A 19,870-nucleotide genomic window follows, 5' to 3' on the forward strand; every position below is an offset into this window, starting at 1 on the left:
GGCTGGTGTTTTTACACGCGATGGATTTTTGTAGATGAAGTGACACGATGCTGTTCACTCTTCGTAGGATGTTTTTTGGTTGCTCCGTCGGACACGTTGTGGGGCTGTGGACTGTCGTGGGGGTATCCTAAACGAGCATCACAGTTCTGCTTCTTTCACGGGTGCTGCTACAAAATATCGTTGGACTTTGTTATAATTTTCGGATAGATCCAAGCTACGCGCACTACACACTGGTAAGTTGGCAATAATTAAAGCTAGATTTGGATTGGCTTTGCCGGCTTGCTTGGGCGTCTTGGCTACGCTCGACGCGACGATTTAGCCTTATTTTCACTTCGCAGCTCCACTCTACAAGAACATCTTTGCAACTGGCCTCGCCAATCAGCTGCTCGAACGACTATCCCTCACGAGCGAGGGTCAATCGGGCCCTTTCCAGTCATTTAACCAATAGTGATGTGGCGCTGACTCCAACAGCGCCGTCTGGATTCGGAGAGGGTCGCGTCGAGCCGGCAGTTTGCACGCCAGAGTAACACCTGCATTCGGGCTGCGACCGCCGTCGGGTGCGCACGCCCAAGGGACTGTTCATCGGCGTTGTCCCTCTGTTAGCTAGTAGAGCTCAGCGTCAAGCTGCCGTTGGCATCGTTTCGGCTAAACGACAACGGGGCTTCGATTCGAGCTACTCCGGACGAAATGTTAGGGCAAAATTATGATCTTGGATACTCAACAGTTACTGCAAGTTTTGTTGTTAGTTGTTTCTGCTGAACCTGCTCTGTTGTTGTTGTTGCTCACGCTATTATTGAGATGCTCTTGCTGCTGTAGGAAACTCATTATTGCTAGGTCGCACGCAGTAGTTCTTGGTCAATAGTGGATACTCGGTCATGTATTCGAGGTATTACTTTGACTTAAGAGATCTGCTGCAGCTGCTGACGTCTAGCAGCGTTAAAGTGTTATCGTTGTTGTTGAAGCACAAGTTGTTGTTGTTGTTGTTGGTAGTGCCGTCATCAACTTCATCGCCGACCCAGGATAATATGACGGTAGCTGTACAGTGGGGTGCTGCTGCTGCTGCAATCCAGTTAGACTGTCAGATACGAGTCTATTGGCTTCATCGCTCTGATGTACCAGTTTCGGGGCTGGTAACGAAAATGCTAGTTCAGGGTCCGCAGTCCTCTGTTAGCTTTTTTGCAGTCTAAGCCATGCCATGCTCTGTATCAAGCGAAAATGTTGGTTGGCTAATGCACAGTAATCGCAGCAGTAGCTGCGTCCCGTTGGAGTCTACTGAAAACCATCCAACCAGATATACTGTTCCGTGCCAACATTTTTGTGAAACCTAGTACAGCCTAGACCCACCTACGAATCTCTGTCTAGAAGCTGGCTGACCTCGTATGCTGTTTCTCGCGCCTGTGGTTATTTGTCGGTAGAACGGGCAAGCTTTATCGGATGGTTGTGATGCTGAGTGGACAAGTATTACAACACAATTCGTTCACACACATACGTACGCATGCCATTGGACACGGCAGATTAAAATGGATATATATATATATATATATATATAATAGGAGATTGGACCCCCACGCGATTGTTTCGACTGCAGTTTACTTCGCTGTCTCCCCAACTAAACAAATGCCAGTTCTTCCGTCCAAACTGTAGCTATAGCCTCATAGTATATGGTAAAGAGAGAGGAAGCGATAAAGGGATAATTCAGGCAGACTGATTTTCTGTTCTTCTGCGCACTCGCCCCAGGATATTATACCATACGTACACTATAGAATAGGACTAACTTGTATGTATATGATATTGTGTGTGAATATGATAAAATAATGCAATAGATTATTGTCTGTCAGCTCGGTTCTACGTATCCTTTCATTCGGAGTGTTCCTGTGGACTGCTGCTGCTACTGCCATCGTCACAGTCACATGTGAAATAGTTGTGGCAACGACACCGGGGGCGGCTGAATGCTGTCCCACGGGTCATAAAAAAAATGTCCGCACCGACAACAACCCTGTGTCCGTCTGACGTTCTATCATACACTGACCTACAACCGCACCGGTCACTAATATATATTGTACTAATACATATATATATATGTATATATTTTAATAGACACCTAGCTTGACCAGTTTTGCCATGATGGCCGGCCGACAACAACCGAGACACCCAAGCAGCGCTTCGTCTGCTGGCCGACCAGCTAGCAAGCGACCTACAAAGCAACTAATTCATCAGACATATCACGTTGACTTTTCCTTTGACGACGATTGGTAAAGCTGACATTACAGCTGCCGAATAGAAGCGACCGTCATTATAAAACGCTGCTCACGAAGAAAAGCATTGTGCGTCGACACGGCCATAGTCAGTGGCGCTATTGGAGCGTTACCAACTGAACGGCAAGCGACTTCACGCGCATCAGCTAAAGCAGGACAGCATCGACGACAAGAGACCCAATGCTCCACTCCTACTGTGGCGGCCAGTACTGATACAGACCTTCGTGAAGGTGGCGTTCCAGATGACGTGAATCAATTGATTTTCATTTGGAGCCGGACGGATGGACAGATCGGCTGACGTTTGACTCTAGCGTAACTCTAGACAGCTTTTGTGTTCATGTCTATAGTCCTATGTCTCTATTGCTCCGTGTATTCTTGCTAGCTGGGCTTTAGGCGGCGGCAGCAAATGCAGTAGCTCTGCATCAGTTGTCTGCGTATTTCATTAGATGTATCACTGACCAACTGAATTAAGCATAAGTGGCCGGCAGAATTTGGCTGCAATTATGGAGCTAGGCAGAAACAGAGAACGTTGGGGGTATTTTTTTTTCAATGATTGTCATCAATTTTTTATATGCTGTTTTTTTCTGACGCAAATTATAGCGATACACCAAACTGTACACATAGTGTGTGCACCTGACCCCGTAGGTTGGTTCTTAACTTGTCCGATGTTGTTCTGCTATCAATTTATGTTACAGTGATAAGAATTTATTAATACTATATCTGTTACTACTTTTGTAGGCAGTTCGGTCATGTGCAGGTTTGGCCCCTGGTAAAACTGTAGCACTTGTTTAAGTTCTAGTATGCACTCAAAACCGTGAAGGAAATCGAAAAGTCTTCAAAGTAAAGTAACAGATGTCGCCACTGGCCACAGAAACAACGTATTATCTGCTTTAAGCTAGTTGCCCTTACACCACTTAAGTGAGTAAAAAAAAATTAAATTTACATCGTTCACTAATACCGCCGATACCTCTGTTACTGCTAGCCGATAGGTAAATTAATCGGGGCCCTCTCAGACAAGACGTTCTAGGCTGTAAATATGAACACACTCATAAGCTACCCTGATAGCTCTCGTTTCATTAAAATACGCAGACCTCAGAAGATACTAATTAAGCGTCAGCGTTAAGTAATGGTATGGGAGAATTTGATGCAATCCAGAGCATCACCTGCAATCGCAAACTCCTGATAATATAATAGATTATTACTACACTGAAGTGTCTCTATCAGATATTTAGCATCGTTCCGTCAAATGACTGACATATATGAGGGCATATACTAACTAATGGATTCACCTATGATGTTTGAGGGGTGTGTTATATAAAAGTGCTTATTCAGTCCATACGCCCAGACAAGCTCACGAGATCTAGACAGTCTCGTCGAATTTTGTTTGAACATACGACAACATGGGAAAAGAATTCATCTCACACGTAGAATATTAGCCTACCTTTACTTACCAGCATATGAAGCTATCTGGCACCAGACGTACGAAATACCGGATGCGCAGCTCTTGAGAGTATCAGTAATAACTAGTGGACTTTTGAAATTTCTATGAAGCAGACCACCATCGAAAATGGATACAGAATTATAGTCGTTGTGCACTTTTTTCGCGATAAATCCCCTTATTTGTCGACGAATTAGACCTCCCTTGGTTTTAACCCTCGTGTAGTTTCTACATTAGCCATTTGTTAGAACTAGCACTTGCAAGTGTCTTGGGTGTAAAAATCTCTTGAAGACGTAAGTCTCGTAGCTTACAAACTGCGAAATCTATGAAAAAAAATTTTTCAATTTGGTCCCTGCTATTTTGTGTTAACCACTGCTTCTGGTTATCCTCCTGTGAACCTTTTGGAAATGGCGGAAATTTAATTTTATTATATTTTATCTCAACATACCAGCGCTCTGCTGCCCGTTAATGCTCTTCTTATTGTCAGCGTCATTCATCATCATCACAGTCACCGACTTCATCACCATTATGCTTTCTCCTGTACCCTGGCGCTTATGGTGACGTGACACTACGACAGTTTTGGCTGCCGCTGCTGTCAGGGGTCGCCGGTGACACTGAACCCCATCACTAGTAGCCGCACCGGGTGTTCAGAACTAGTCTGAGTCGCTATGTGCCAATGCGTGTTCTGCAGTATCAGCTGCTACCTTCCCCGTGTTTTCTCTTTCTTTCCCTTTTCAAATCGAAACACTACCTTCGTTCACGCCACACAATAAGTTGCATGAGTGTTATGATTATGGTAAGTTAAGAAGATCTAAATGTCATTGTACTGTTGACTACAACTGGTTCCTATTGTGATTCGCTTCCAACGACAGTCTCCGATATGAGTTTTCATGGAACTGTTTTTCGTTGTTCGGTTTGTGTTATTGTCATCTGTCGGTGTGTCACTGGATCGGCTTCACTGACGCTAGGACGCTGCTGCCTGCAATGGCGATATATGTACATAAAGATACAGCTGCTTGATAAGCGGTTACCAATCAGCCGGCCAGCGAGTGTCTGACGCCTGCAGCATCGGCTACTGCAACTGTTGCCTATGGCCGCCGCCGTTGCCGCTGCCGCCGCCGCCACTGCCGCCACTGCAGTTACCTTTGCAGCAGCAACTGTACTATCGAAAGCCAACGTTATTCAACTGTGGCGGTGGTTGCTGCTTCATCTTAGTACTACTAACAGTGGTGGCAACTGGCGGCTGGCCGTCATTGATGCAAGTTAGTGCTGCTGCTGCTGCTGCTTTTTGTTGTTGTTATTGTAAATTCGCCGCTGTTGCTATTTTTCATATTACTGTGCTAGCCGCTGCTGCTGTAACTATCCACACAGCGGTACAACGGCCGCCGTTCCTACTGGCTACAGTAGTCAATGAGGCAGGCAGGCCAGCGGTGGCGGCGGCGGCGGCGGCGGTGGCAGCGGCAGCGGTGGCGGCGGCAGCGGCTGCGCGACGGCGGCGGCAGCGGCTGCTGCTGATGCCTGCGCGACAAGAGTCGGTCGAGTCGAGTGAGGAGCAGCAGCAGCAGCAGCAGCGGCCGTTCGTCCCCGTGTTGGACGATACCACCACCACTGTTACGGAGGCTACTGCAGTTGAGCCGGCGGCAGCTAGCTTGCGCTTGGGCCTATGTACCCGTCTGTGACTGCGTGAGTGAGTCTGCCGGGCGGGTTGGCTGCCGATGCTGCGTGGTCATTCGTTCTCTTGGTCGTTCCCTAGCGCCAACGACGACGTTATTTAGTGATAGCGGCAGCATCAACAGCATCCGCGGCGGTAACCAGGGTGAGTCTACCGCTTGGGTACAGCGGGCGCGAACAGCAGCGGCACCTAGAAAACCTTCCACCGCTAGTACCAGCACTAGTATTTAACAAACGGGCGAGCGAGCGAATAATGAGTGGTGGGAACTAGCGGCCTAGCCTCCGACCAGTGCCATCTCTAAGCCTATGAATGTCGAAACAAAAGAAACAGCAAGTTTACGACTGCATTGTACGAACAGCGGCGGCATCGACGACCATCCCACCTAGCAATTAGGTATGATCGGTTTGCTAGGTCGATTAGCAACCGCAAATGGTCATAGAGGGAGAGAGGCTAGATACTGTGCAGTCGATTAAAACTGAACGGCTGAAGTGCAACTAGACGCATCGCGAAGGATAATGCAATGCTATTAATGAGCAACAGTGGGAATAAAAAGTAGCGATATCTTCTAGTAATAACATAATACTGAAAAAACACAATGCTATCGTGCTTGACGCTACTCGACGGAGAACAGCGGTAGGTTAAAATCAGTAGACAAAGGCAGTCCTTCTACAATGATTTTTCTTTATAGACGCAGCCATCGTTGCGGCACCTGCTTTTCTAAAATGTCTGTCGATGACAGAAGCGGTTCAGGCGTTGGTTGGCCAGCTTCACGCCGGCGTTACGGCCAGTCGGGGCAAGAGGCGCATCGACACTGCCCTGCTGTAGCTAATAGCAGTTCCGTATGAAGAATCGTCGGATGAGTTGAGCTGGACCTTCCAATCTGTGACAGCGTCGGCGTCGCCAACGAATGTCAGTGGATCCAATGCTCTGTGATCAAGCATTTGTCCGTGTGTAATTTGCCTTCCAACAGCGTTGGGAATTATTTTCGCGTCTCATTATTTTTTCGGCTACACTGTCTTAAGAGCATGCAACAATGCTAATGATAGTAATCATGCCACGACTGTGGCATCGCTATCATTGTTTCTACGTTGCGTTTTCACGTTCGAATTGAACCCACGTGCCTTGCAACTCTGTAAAAAGACATAGTGTGAGTCATCTTGTGCTCGTCTGGGCACGTCCGTCAACACACGGACAGCATGTGTCGGCGGTACGTATAGCGTAACCATATAGCGCGTTACGTACGGGTCTAGGCAAATTAAACACAGAGCTTTCACCAGTCATATCAATAGCCGTTTGCAAAATGGCACTAATTAAACGAAAGAAAAAGAGAGCTTGAATTACCAGCAGCTCGTTGCCGTTCTATGTATCATAACATCACCGAGTGTTTCGAAGTTATTTTTCACTAGAGATGCTGTTGTCTTTGTCCTCGTATAACCTGAAACCTTTGATCAGAGCAAAGTGAGCTGGGGTGTAAGCGGAGCAAAGAGAAACTGAGCGAATCAAATATCCAATATTACTATTGGAGTTTAGTAATGCGCAGCGGGGAGAAAGAGTTTGGATTAATCAGTCAAAGGCAGGCGAAGTAGATTGTAGGGGAAACGAACGAGGAACATCGTACTTCTACTTCTCAACGCATCTTCCATAGCTCGACAACAGCGAGACCGGGTAAGATGAGGTCGAACTGGACGAGATGGGGGTAAGTAGTACAGTCAGCTATCGCGCAAGTGCATCGCGCACCGGCGCACAATAAAAACCCTGCTCACCTATCTAACCGTTAACAAGCATCAAGGTCCAGCCGCCTGGTTCGTCTCCCACAGACATTGCTCCTTTCGATGGTCTCGGGTCAAGGGCCGGTACCTACTATGTTATTATACAACTACTATTGTCGAATTCGAGAGCCTGTAGGCCAACATTACGTGTTATATATACACAAAAGGACTAAGTGGCAAGGGTGTAAGCAACGAGCTGGCAGACAAGCTTTGGCCTGTCCAGTTCCGCTTGTCCTTATACCGCTGATGCAGCTGCTCCCGTCCAGGTGTGGAAATAGACGGGCACAGGAGCGAAAATAGAGACGGGGCAGCGTTGGTTAAGTTTTGAGAAAAAGAGTTCGAGTGCGAAATGTGAAAAGGAAGCGGAACAAGCGAGAGAGAGACATAGCAAAAGGTAAAGTTTTGAATGTTTCTATGATTTGTACTTTCGTGTCGCGAACTCACTGATGCGAGAACATCAAGAAAGTTCAAAATGTTCTGCTACATTTTCCCCTGTCTTATATTCACACACTTTCTCACACATAAATATATGGTAATGGAGGAAATATAATTCTAACTTATGAATAAATACACTTCTGCTATGATATAGGAGCAAAACAAGTGATTAAAGATTCAAGTTCGTTCCGGTCGTAAAGACATGTTATTTGTAGTAAAGGTCTGGTGTAAAACATTGGTCCTAGTATAGTTTAAAACTATTTCAGTGCTGTATATATTAGTCTACGGAAGTCGGTTTTCGAATTCGGGCTCTTACAGGAAGGGACGTTATCTTGGAAGTTTTCTACCTTTGCTAGTCTAACCGCGGTCGTGCTATAATATATGTATATGTATATATATATATATATGTATATGTATATATATATAGAGAGAGAGAGAGAGAGAAAATCGCGAGGTAACACATATAATGGAATTACTTAATCTATATATGTGTGAGCTCAGTGTAATAATCGTCATTTAAGATCAATTGTCTAATTTGCCGTACGAGATCTACTTCAACTAACACTGCAAGGCACACGTCAAAATTGGCATTTAAGCGGCTGTGCAATTAAAGGCGCTAAACTGTACTGTTTACTCAGGACTGGGTCTGACTGTGCGTTGGTGCTAGGCGATGGCATAGGAAAGGGTGTGAGTCCAAACATGACCGCGTATCCGGATTGTAACCAACACGGCACCAATGAAGGCTGGGCGAGATTGCAACACATCGTCTAGCCTATTCGATTGACACAGGGTTCAGCCTGAAAAGCCACAGCGTCGATGCTCTCACAAGGTCATTACGAAAATTGCTTTTTGATTGTCGCAACTTTGGCCGGCAGAGAGTAGGATGCAGGTGACAGCGACTAAGTGGAATCGCCTATGAGAAAATGTAAAGCCATCCTCTACTATAGCACACAAACATTAAACTGTACAGAGTCTTCTTGCTGTTGTTCTGCATCTTTTCGACGGTTTTGTGGAAACAGCGTCTGTGATAAACAAATATTAAATCATAAGATGATTCAAAGTTACGTATCTAATAAATACAATATGTTAGATGTACATTTGATAATTACTTGCTTAATGAACTAATTGGGCAGAAACTATAGCAACCCAATTTTTTATAACCTTATGACGAAACCGCTTGTACTTTTCCCAAGTCCAGAGGTAATTGAGTGTGAAACAGCTGAACTTCAGCTCAAGCAAATGCAAAAAATGATCGAGAGTTTATCCTTCAACGATCGTTCCAGCCCGCATCAGAAGTTTTCCAAATGAGAAAGTTTGCAAATTGCTTGGGAATTTAATAAAACAAACCCATAGAGGCGTCCTGCTAATTGATTCGCATCTTTGCTCTCTCGGTGACAGGCGCAGATGGGGTTCTCAGGCACTCCGCATCTCATCCAAAGTTCCGTACCCAACGCGTTGCATCTATAGTAATCGAATAACAAATGAAACAGTGTGACAATACACTGTGTTCTTGTACATCCATTAATACATAGGAAGGCTGATTTCAAACCGGAACGTCATAATGCGTACAATGGAGGTTTCGTAGTTGATCCAACTGTATAGCGATATACAGATTACGTTCCACTCAATGCCTACAGCTCATATCGCAGTCTATCGTGACCGTTTATACTTATTGTCATAAAAGAGACAATTACATTAGACTTTGTTCTGTCCCTTCCCTCTTTTTTCTTTTCTCACTTTTCTAGTAAACGTGTTTACTTAACGCTACGACGCTACCGTTCGGGAAGCTGGGCCGTTACGTCGGACCTGCCGGAGTCGGGGCCTACGCTAGCGCTGTTCCTCCTGCTATTCCTGCCTGTTATTGCTGCCGCCGGCGTTCTGACAAGTTTATTGCTCTACATTCGATTCGAGTCTTGAGCTCTTATCATATTGGCACCAAATCGGCTCACGACGTTTTTGCTTCAGTTATGGCGGGCTCTCAGGGGGGAACCATGAAAAGCAAAAAGGCAGAATGTTGGAGATTTTCTCTTCGTCTGTGTCAATGCTGTCGCCTTTTGACATTGTTGACGTTAGCTGTCAAATGGCCTTAAGAACGAATTTGTTCTTACACTGCGCACGGAACTACCTACGTCTATCCTAGACGTTAGGTTATTATGTAGATCGGGCTACTGCCCCATGGCATCTAGCCAGACGGCTTTGATTGAACTGAATCGATGTTCAAGTAAATCTGTGGTAGAAAGGTTCTAGGTAGGCGTTAACGGCTGGTCTCTTTGACGTCACTCTAACACAGGCTTAAGTTTGATTTTCACGCGGCTGACGACGGCCGATGAATTCTATTAAATACTTCATCGTCTCACTAATAAATGTAAAGTATAAGTAATGCTGGTAAGCACAAATTGACTTAATGAACTCTATGCTATAATAAAATATGGCTTTAAAAATACCCTAACGTAACGAAGTCGGGAAGCAGACAACCTGTTTACTACTCGATGGCGGTTGGAAGGTCGTTAGACTGTTTTGGTACTGGTAAAAATGTCCTTAGCCCATGCCCACATACACGTCAGGAGACGAATTGACAAAATCAAGGTAGATACAGACGGATGGCAAGAAAACGAATTTGGTGCCTAGAGATTCTGAAAGATTTTCAGATGTATTCAATACCGTTACATGGATAATTGGCTACCCCAGCTGAGCGAGAGCAGCCACTTGTTATAACGTTGTTGCCCGTTCGCTGCACTCCAAATTAAAGAAAGCCGTTAAAATAAACAAATGTATCAATAACTACTAAATTTCGACGCGTTCTGTACCATTCAGATGCACTGGTAATCAACCGTTAGTTAGTGTCTTTTCCGCATTTCTATTCGACTTTTCATTACAGTCCTTCTTCGATCGATGCGTTGCGCGGCACCCAGCTCGGTCGAGCCTCCCAACATCCTTACAATAGCAGATTAGTGTCAAACCCATTTATCTTAGTTCGAATCAAAAGGTGCATCAAATATTTTTTCAAATATCATCAAATGTTTCAAATACTTGGTTCAATTGAAGTTTCCAGGACACACTTTTTTTCTTGCTCTGCATAAACTTGTGGTATTTTGTTGTTCCATGGCATGTCTGCGCAGGCGTACTTGTTGACATATCACTAGCAACTATAACACAATTCATCTAGTATCGAACGCTGCCACCCCCGTCCGCACCGGCGTTTTTACCTTAGAAAACAAGTTCGATCTGGTCAACGTAGTCGAACATTAGGCTTACAAAATATTAACTATAATGAGTAACGCTAATATTAGGGCAGATTTGCACGCGCATCGGGCAACAATATGTTTACGTGTATTAGTGTGAACTAGCGTTATGTACCGTTGCATTGACATCTATAGACTGATAACTCGAGCAAAATGAAAAAAATCAAGACAAAAGCTCTATAATGACTTGCATGTTAAGGTACACGACAACTGCTAAAGAATCCAGGTTGGTCACGTTTAGCTCTCTTACAATTTCGAAAGGCGTGACATGGAAAGCCGCTAGACAAATTCCGACAAAACAAGGGTCTGTTCTAAAAGACATATTGCGTCGAGAACGCCGTACATAATTGCTATTCAGGCCTGGCCTGCAAGTCTTAATGCGAAGGCACTGCTTTGGATACAGGGGTATAGATTTGTCAGTTTGTAAAGGACAATTTTATGTAAAACAAAAGCACATTTAAGCAAGCAAGGCTGCGAATTCATATAGTTCTGTCTATTCATATATATATGTGGATGATGCGATGCTAAAGGTAACAAATTTCTTATCATATTTTTCCGAGCTAGAGTTTGGCCTAATTATTATAGTATCAGGTATTTTGAAATTAAATTTGTCGGCCTCGACTAGCGCAAGCTGGTTTTTAATGAGGCAGTCCTGTATGTAGTCCTGTAGTGCGTTGCCCCTGCCGTAAGTTATCTTAAAATAACTAATGTTCTTTGAGAAACGATTTTTACCTTTCGTGATCTTACACGAATTGAAGTAGTAATTTTCGTAGGTGGCTGAAGTTAACTAGCTAACTTCATGGGCAGCGTCAGGACTTGATGGCCCTGTGTTGGCTCGCAGTACGGAAAAGTTCAAATCTAGATATAGTACGGAATGCTCCTAGCTCACGTCAATTTACCAGTTGCCTAGCAGCCACGCGGTATATGAAAAATGTAACGACGAACTCAGCACACATACATATGGGTAGGCACTCGTTTAGATTTTTTCCTTTTAGGGTCCCCGAGTATGGCCCGCTTACACGACTTTGGTTTCTTAGCTACCGCTGTCCTCTTGTTGGCCTTTGCCTAGAATAGGGAAAAACTCGAGTATACCATCATACAACAGAAGAAAAAAGAAAGCAGGAAAATCATCTTAGTAAGGATAGAAGCGTGCTCGAAATAGACAAATATAATTTAAAACGCCCGGTTCGGATCGCGAATTCCTTTAAGGGTTTAAGATAACAATTGGCGGAGCGGAACGGTCAAAGATAGGCTTCAGTGAGGCGGGATAGCGACGACTCTTCCTCCTGCCCGTAGGCAGATCAACTGAGCTATGCTTTAATTCCCTGCATTATTATTGTAACTCACCATGCGCTTAGTAACTGATCGTTTATGGGGCAGCTATTTAGTAGCACATTTATTTGAGAAAAATAATGTCCACGTTGATTATTCATTTCTTTTGAAACAATCCAAACGGATGTGTCGTACATCCTTTCATATCTGCTGGAATTGCAGTGGTAGTCGCTTATAGTGGAGCGTATACGAAGCCGATCACCGACTTCCACGCCAGAGTAAGCGGGCTTGGGAAATATGAGATTAGCTTTCCGCAATCTACAGCGGTCGCGACAGCAGTGCGCTCTCGACTCGAGCGGCTCTATCACGTCTTATCGATAACGCGGTACCCTGCTAGGAAGGCCTCCAGCTTGTTTAGCCAACAGTAGAATCTACGCTTCCATAATATTGAAGAGGGAACGCCTTCGGTTTTTTTTTGCTCAATGTCCAGAGATGCATTTCTACATGGAAGGGAACTTCTCTATGCGACTGTACACAACAAGCTATTCAGCCAAGCTAGTCGTGAGAGGTCCACGTGTTCCATCAGCTAGTTCACGGTAAAGTTTCTATCATCATTCTACGCTTTATGGAAACATTGATGACAACAGAAAATATATATCTGGATTGAATATATATTTGTATTCAAATAGAAGTCGCAGAAGTGGCGAAGAATGACTGCTAGGCAGGATAAAGCTAGTTATCTATAGTGAACACGACGCTCGAATCAAATAACCTTGATGTTCAACCAATTTCACTGATGTAAATTCGGATGAAAATCAAATGAGCGTAAGCAGCAGGGCTAGTAAAGCTGCTAGAGGTGCTCACGGACCACGTTCCGACAAGATGATGGCCGCATTTTTATTTCACAATACACAACAACAATATGATATAACGTCCTGTATTAGCTGAGTGCGCAACTTCGTAGTTGGTGCGGGTCCCACGAAAACTCGGTGATTTATGTTTGATTGGTAAGGAAAGCAATTGATTAATGTCCTCGGTGGTAATTGTCGTTATCTTCCAGCTGTAGAAATCTACGCATTGGCCGGCTAGCCCGCTCTGCTGTCTACCGGGTGACTACTCCCCTGCGCATATTTCTTTGACCATCACTGAAAGCACCGTCCTAATCCAGCGTGGAAAATAGAACACAGCGAATGTTTTTCCGAGTCTAAAATATCCGTGTATGGTGTCATTCACTACGGTGACAAGATCAGGAAACAGAAACAGCGGTGGACGACTCCGCGCTTAACACCACGAACCTAAATATAAAATACTTTTATTATTTATCATACTTACGTTTTGCTCAGTCAGCGTGCCGTTTTCCGGCTCTATTAGTATTTTTTCAATATCGCCAGATACCTCCGCGTATTATTGATTCCGACGCTGGTGGCACTTACAGCTTATGCTTGGTCTGGCATTTGAACGCCTTATTTTGATGAAATCTTCAGCAGTGGGACCATGTCGTTGTGGTCGGGCTGGATTCTGTCCGTGTGCCATCTATCATCTTAAAGGTGTCTCTTAGCTGCGTCCTAAAACAGGGAATAAAGTGGAAATACTTGACATTTACGTGAAGATGAAGTGTGGATGGCTTATGCGCAGCGGGAGGGGTGGACTGGGGCACATTAGTGGCACGCCTTTATACGTGACAAAGTTTGGCTTTTTGATCGTTTTCGAGGAAAGCATAATCATTGGTTTTCAAGTTTTGATTTTCGAGAAATCATCGAGCGGAGGCACGTTCCTAAAGCAACGTTGGTCACCTTGTAGAGCTTTCTGGTTGGTCCAAAAGGTGATTTAAATCGAGTTTAGGACACCGTAGTCTCTTTTTCTGCACATGCCAGTGTATGAAGAAAGAACATGGGTACATTTGTGAGTGCTGCCCATTTACCTTGTAAATGCCCCCTTAACCTCGTGTAAATGATATTATCATGGCACATGTAACAGTTTCAAGGGTTGTGTTAAGTTGTCAGCGCTATATCTTGCACATGTGCTCCTGCAAATATTGTGTAGGGCAAACCACACTTTTGGCAAAACATAATGACGCGAAACAGAGCGATTGATAACGATAGCAGGCCAGATAATAAGAAATGCTGCTATGGTGATGATAATTATTACTATTGTTTACGCAACGGCACTTTTTGAAGGTTCGGTGAGTGAGTTGCTATATATCATATGTTTGTGCGTATGTTTTTCTACACTACGTGTCGTAGCGTGCCGCATATGAAAGCTGGTTTGGCGCTTGATTTAGTGAATGATCGAATAGATCGGACTGTATTGCGGTAGGCAGACATGATTCTGTCACCGTTTTTGTGTAACACTACAGCAGTCGGTGCGTAGTCATGGACAAAGGCCGGTGCGTTGGAGACGCATGAGCTGTTTGCGATAGATGCTACTACGATAGGTCACTGCATGTCATTATTAGGACTTCTAGACGAATACATTGCCGACAGAAGATGAATATTGCTATTGCTTGCTTTTAGTGATGCTACTGATTTTATCGTGACAGGGTTACGGAAAGCTGCAAATACTACAAACACTTCGTTGCGTCTGCTCTTCATGTTGCCGCCGTAGCCGCCATCTGATGTCGCTTGCTATGATCAAGTGAAGCGCCCACAGTTGTTACCGTTGATGTCCCTCAGAGCAGGTTTCTGACGCCGTACTGTTAACTTGTCGGCTCTTCTTTTCGGAACATAAGTAATGGCTGTCGCGATACTGTCAACAATGCAGTCCTTCTCTAGTGATCAGCTCCAGCCACAGTCTTTTAGGCTGGGTTACGATAAAAACGGCTTGTTCGCTGTTCCGTAAGCATCTGTTGATGCCAACTAGGTCATCTCTTTTACAATTCAACTTTACGATTATACAGTGGAGTTCAATACAAGGCAAAACGATCTGGAAGCTGTCACCACCTTGTTTACTCTTTTCGATATAACCTTTAGACGAATGTATATAAAAGAAAAAAAGAATGCGTCGTGAAGCATCTAATGAAGCTGACGTGTACAGCAGGCTTATCGCTTTTGTTCCTGTTCTATTATAAATTCGCGATGCTCGACCCGGTCAGTTATATTGGCTATGGTGTTATCGACTAAACACCGAAAGACACCAAGGGTATATTATCTATGTTAATAATGAAACAAAAATACTGATTTTTTCATATTATATTTATGTGCTAAAGCTGTTAATGTGGTTACCGTTGGCAACTTATTAACAACTTATTATGCAACTGGTTCAGCAACTATCAGTTAATTTCCTAGGCCATTGGCTATATTTGCTTGTTCGAATTCTCTATAACACACATCGGTGTCTCAATATCAGAAAAAAGCTCAGCTAACTTGTACAAAACAAAAATTTACGTTTCGTCATGTGGGAGGTACAACATGTGTGTTCAAGAACTGCGTCTTTGACCCTGAAAGAATAGATAGTTTCTAGATCCCTATCAAAGGAAGTGATCAGTATTTTATAAATGCTGAAAGATTTATTAGATATAACATATTCTGTAGGCTCCAGCTTTCAAATTCGATCGATAACGCCTATCGAAGATCGGTGGCCGATCCCCAATGTATTGAAAACCACGAGAACCAAGCATTATGTATTATGAATCGATTCATTGACCTAACTCGAACGCGCAATCTTTAGATTAGATAGATAAAAGTGAGGCTTTTTTCTAAATGCCGGTTTCTTCTCGTCGATAGATACGTGCCTTCCCCTGTACATAGAATTCTTGGTTCCAACACAACCGTTGCACCTTTTTACATGCTGGTCCTTGCAATAATAAATCTTTGTTGCATTTTTCGAAGAATTAGCATAAAAACACAGGATTTCCAGGACACTGGAGATTTCCAGGATACTGGTGAACGCTAGATAAGAGCTGAGTCAGATGCGTTGTTGGAATAGAATAGACGGTACCCGTAAAAAATCTAGGCTTTCAGCAGATAAACCTCGTTTGTCTTCAGGTACTGTTGATATTATTCTGTTTAGTCTGACGTAACCGAATTGGCTACATCAAGTTGTTGTGATGGCTGTCCAGTGAAGTATTTCAATGATGCTGCTACGAAGTCATAAGTTAGTTACTTGAACTATAGTCAATACCGAGTCAGTTTTGCGTCTGATGACACTCTGTTATCAGTATGATTGTCAGCTTAATGTATGCTCGTGCAAACGCAGGAATTTTTCCTATATATATATATATATATATATATATATATATATATATATATATATATATAAGGCTAACTTAAACAAGCAATGTTATTTTAGCAATATTAAAACGATACTTTTCATACCCCTAACCCAGTGAAAATAGTTGATGTCTAAAAATAAATATAAAATAACAAAACAAGAGTTTTGATGGTAAAAAACGTCTGTGCCAATGTTTAAACATATAAAAAATATGCACATTCTCAAATTGACCGCCGCTATAGGTTTTAGTAATGCAGGAGCAAGAAGCAATAGTATCAATTTATATAGTGGTCAAATAGTCACATCTTTTGATTTGCTCACACAAACAAAATAAACTACTAGTTTTTCTAATAAAATTAGACAATGCTGAGATACAACAAAGGGTACTTCTCAGTATATGGTTGCCATCGGTAGACTACTGTCAAATTATAGCAAAAACACCTAAGAGCAACTGGTGGATATAACCCGTACGTACAATATACCATAGGTATATGCATACGCGCCAAACATATGATAATAGTGAATGTTTCAATATATATATACACTATCTTGCATAGCTTGCCGCTGCACAAGAACGGAGTCACAAAGTCATCATGACGATTATCGTCCGCGGCGTCGCCGTGAAGAATCTGCATTTGAGAAGTAGCTCATAGATGGTTGGCCAATCTAGCTAGCTCATTGAGGGAACCGGGTTAACAGCCGCTTTCGTTTCCTTCCTCTCGTCATTGCAAATTGCCGCACTGGCCCGTCGAAGATTTCTAGGGAACTTTTTCATGTAAATGGTGATGCGCGGTAGCTCTCTATGGCGCTTTCAATCCTCCCTACGCCACAACTGTACTCCGACGGATAAACGATTCCATGTGGTCATATATCGAGCAGGCCCGTATAGGCTGTTTTATCCTAAAAAGTAGACTGACGATAGGCTGCGAGCAGGGAACATTCGACGCAGATCAACAGAACCAGACGGCTTTGCCGCTGCCGCTACTGTTTTTGCTGTTCTATTATTTAGCCGCTTGTGTCATACGGCAGAAGTTTGCGTCGTTCCATAGACGGGACGCCGATTAATATACGAGGATGTTATTACACTGAGTATCCATAAGGAACCAATATGAACTTTGCAGTACGGTCACAGAACGCAGCTGTTACGGCTGATAGCGGTCAAAGTCGTGCTATCTCGACCATATTTCGAAAACGGATCTTTCAAATGCCGTCTAGCTGCGCTTTGGTGCCAGTTGGAGTATTATGTACACACGCATATATCCAACGAATTGGCTAGTTTAAGTAGAAAACCAACATTACCAGTCTGGGGTTATGTAGAGTAGATAGTTTGAATAGGCCTCTGCGGATGATGATTCGCTTAAGGCCTAAATATGAGCGCAGGTTAATGCATTGATCTATTTAATAGACCTAACAGATTTCAGACGAAAGACGAAACGTGTCATCGTTGATACTTTTTCCCCAATTTACTCCAAAAAAAAAAATTCATTGAACAAGTTGATTCGAATATGAACCAATAACTGTATGAAAAATTGCCTCGTCGTGTTTTATTGGGTTGCATCAGTTTTGTTCTTTACCTTTTTTACGAAATGCTTCTAGAGCCACCAATTTATTTAGTGCTTCGTCTGACCTATGAATTGGACTGTATTCTATGTATGTAAACCTATCGATTGTCTTCTGCTGTCTCATCGGTTTACTCTTCAAGCGAAAACGTGTCATGTTTACCTTGATCTTACTCACACCCGAAGATATAACGCCTGTCTCCCACGAAGTCGTTTCACTAATTCATCAAAACAACCTAAACAATGGTAATAATAAAAAAGAAAAAATATTTTCCATGGTACGAAAGCAAAACAGCTCGTAGAGCAGAACAAAGGCCAAAGCGCTATTGTTGTTACTGCTGCTGCTAGCTTCGTTCAATTGTTGAAATGCTGCATTCTAACATAAAGGGTTCAGAAAAACCACGTAGCCCCTTAATGGCCTATAAAAAGCTCTGCAATTAATTACAGATACGTTAGCAAAAAAGATGCGATTGATATTTTTCGAAATCATTGAGAAGGTCATATAGCCTCAGTTGGAGTTTTTGTTGAACGCTTTAGGACGTCTTTGCAGGCGTTCATAAGGCAGCATGACCCACAGGGGCTACGATTGCCCTTTGAACACAGTACATAGCTGTGTCCGTGTGTTATTCTATAGATTGCAAAAAGCCCCTGAACAGTATATTGGTGCCATAGAAAGCATTAAATGCACACATCACCGTGGAAGCAGACGTCAAATAAGCTAAAGGAAACAGGTCGACTAGTGTCTACGTAAACTGATAATAGGTGAGGAAACAGCACGAGGTTGACATCGTGTTCTGGTTCACGACAGAATCTTCGATGCGTTCATTGATGTTTTGCATCTGACGCTTTCAAAACATTCACGTACTCGTATCAGGGCATCAGACGGCTACTGAAAATCTAAGATTTAGATGGCTATTCTAACTGTGTCGTGGAGTAAGGAAACCTTAACAATGATCTTTACAGGGAGTCAGTGCCTCCAGTTGTCGAATTAATTATTCGACGAACCTTAACGGACTCGTATCGTCGGCGCAGGCGACGATGATCGATCGTCTGCAACCGGAAGCGTTTTAGAAATTCGTTCCCGAATATCCGCCTCAAAATCCACTTATTTGTGCGCCGTCTTTCCAAGCGTCCAGCGTGTGATAGCTTCGGATATTCAATAAGGACGCGTCTGAATGGAGCTCTGGGGTGTGGGTGCTCATTAGGTTCAGGCACCTGCCGCTCCGGCGTCGGTCAAGTTAAAATTCTGTGCGGGATGCGAACAAACTTGAGCCGAATGTGTCTGTTTGCGATTCTTCACTGAATTACCCGCACGTTTTTCATTTATCAATGAACTGCTCGTATTGAATGATGTTGGGATCGAGTTTGTCTACGTAGAAGTCTTCGATCGTTTTTATTCTAACGGCGTATCAACTGTTATGATTATAAAACGGACGCATGTCATTGAATCAATTGGACCTGACACCCCTGTTGCCTAGCTGCGGACGCCCCTGCTTAGCCTAATTTAGGTGCGAAAGCCTTGCGCGCAACTGTTAGTCATATGCTATACGTTACATTTAGCACACGACATTGAATAGTACAAAATAAACGCGCGCACTATTTAGCTTTTACTATTTAGTTTCATATCCGTTTAGCTAGGAAGCATTTCGACATCTTATTGTTACTGCCAAGGTTCATTAATCTGCTTTGACCTGCCTGCTTTGAGCTTTGGGTGCATCTAGCGGGTCCAATAGAAAGCTTTTGATAATCATCATTAAAAATATTCTGTAAGCGGAAATCGTTTACACACAAAATACTGGTCATTAGATAGTACGATTTCGTAGTATATCAGGCTCGCTTTTTTAATCTATCTATCTATCTATGCAGCCCGTCCATTGCCGTTCAGAAGCTATGTAATTGTTATCATTTATCGTGAGTACCCGTTTGCTCTAATTAAAAGGTCTCAACGTTCTGACAGTCGGTCGTCCGTTCACTTAATCGGTTGTTCGATCAACTTGGACCGGCAACCAGTTCACGCGA

The 19,870-nt window shown here is 43.4% G+C and overlaps 1 long non-coding RNA gene across 17 annotated transcripts in view; it reads left to right on the forward strand.

The window, feature by feature from the left end:
- Positions 1-19,870, forward strand: part of LOC111248115 (uncharacterized) — a 159,004-nt gene that overhangs the window by 17,660 nt on the left and 121,474 nt on the right. For 7 of the 17 annotated variants that reach the window (XR_015324242.1, XR_015324244.1, XR_015324243.1 and 4 more), the window contains exon 1: positions 6-7,528. The exons of 8 other annotated variants lie outside the window; for them this stretch is intronic. This is a non-coding gene — a long non-coding RNA (uncharacterized LOC111248115). Of the gene's footprint in view, positions 1-5; positions 7,529-9,314; positions 10,359-19,870 lie in introns of those variants that run through there. 2 more of the 17 variants (XR_015324245.1, XR_015324248.1) reach the window with 2 other exon arrangements.

This window comes from Varroa destructor, unplaced genomic scaffold (genome assembly GCF_002443255.2).
Source record: "Varroa destructor unplaced genomic scaffold, Vdes_3.0 BEIS01000003.1, whole genome shotgun sequence".
NCBI classification, from domain to species: Eukaryota; Metazoa; Arthropoda; class Arachnida; order Mesostigmata; family Varroidae; genus Varroa; species Varroa destructor.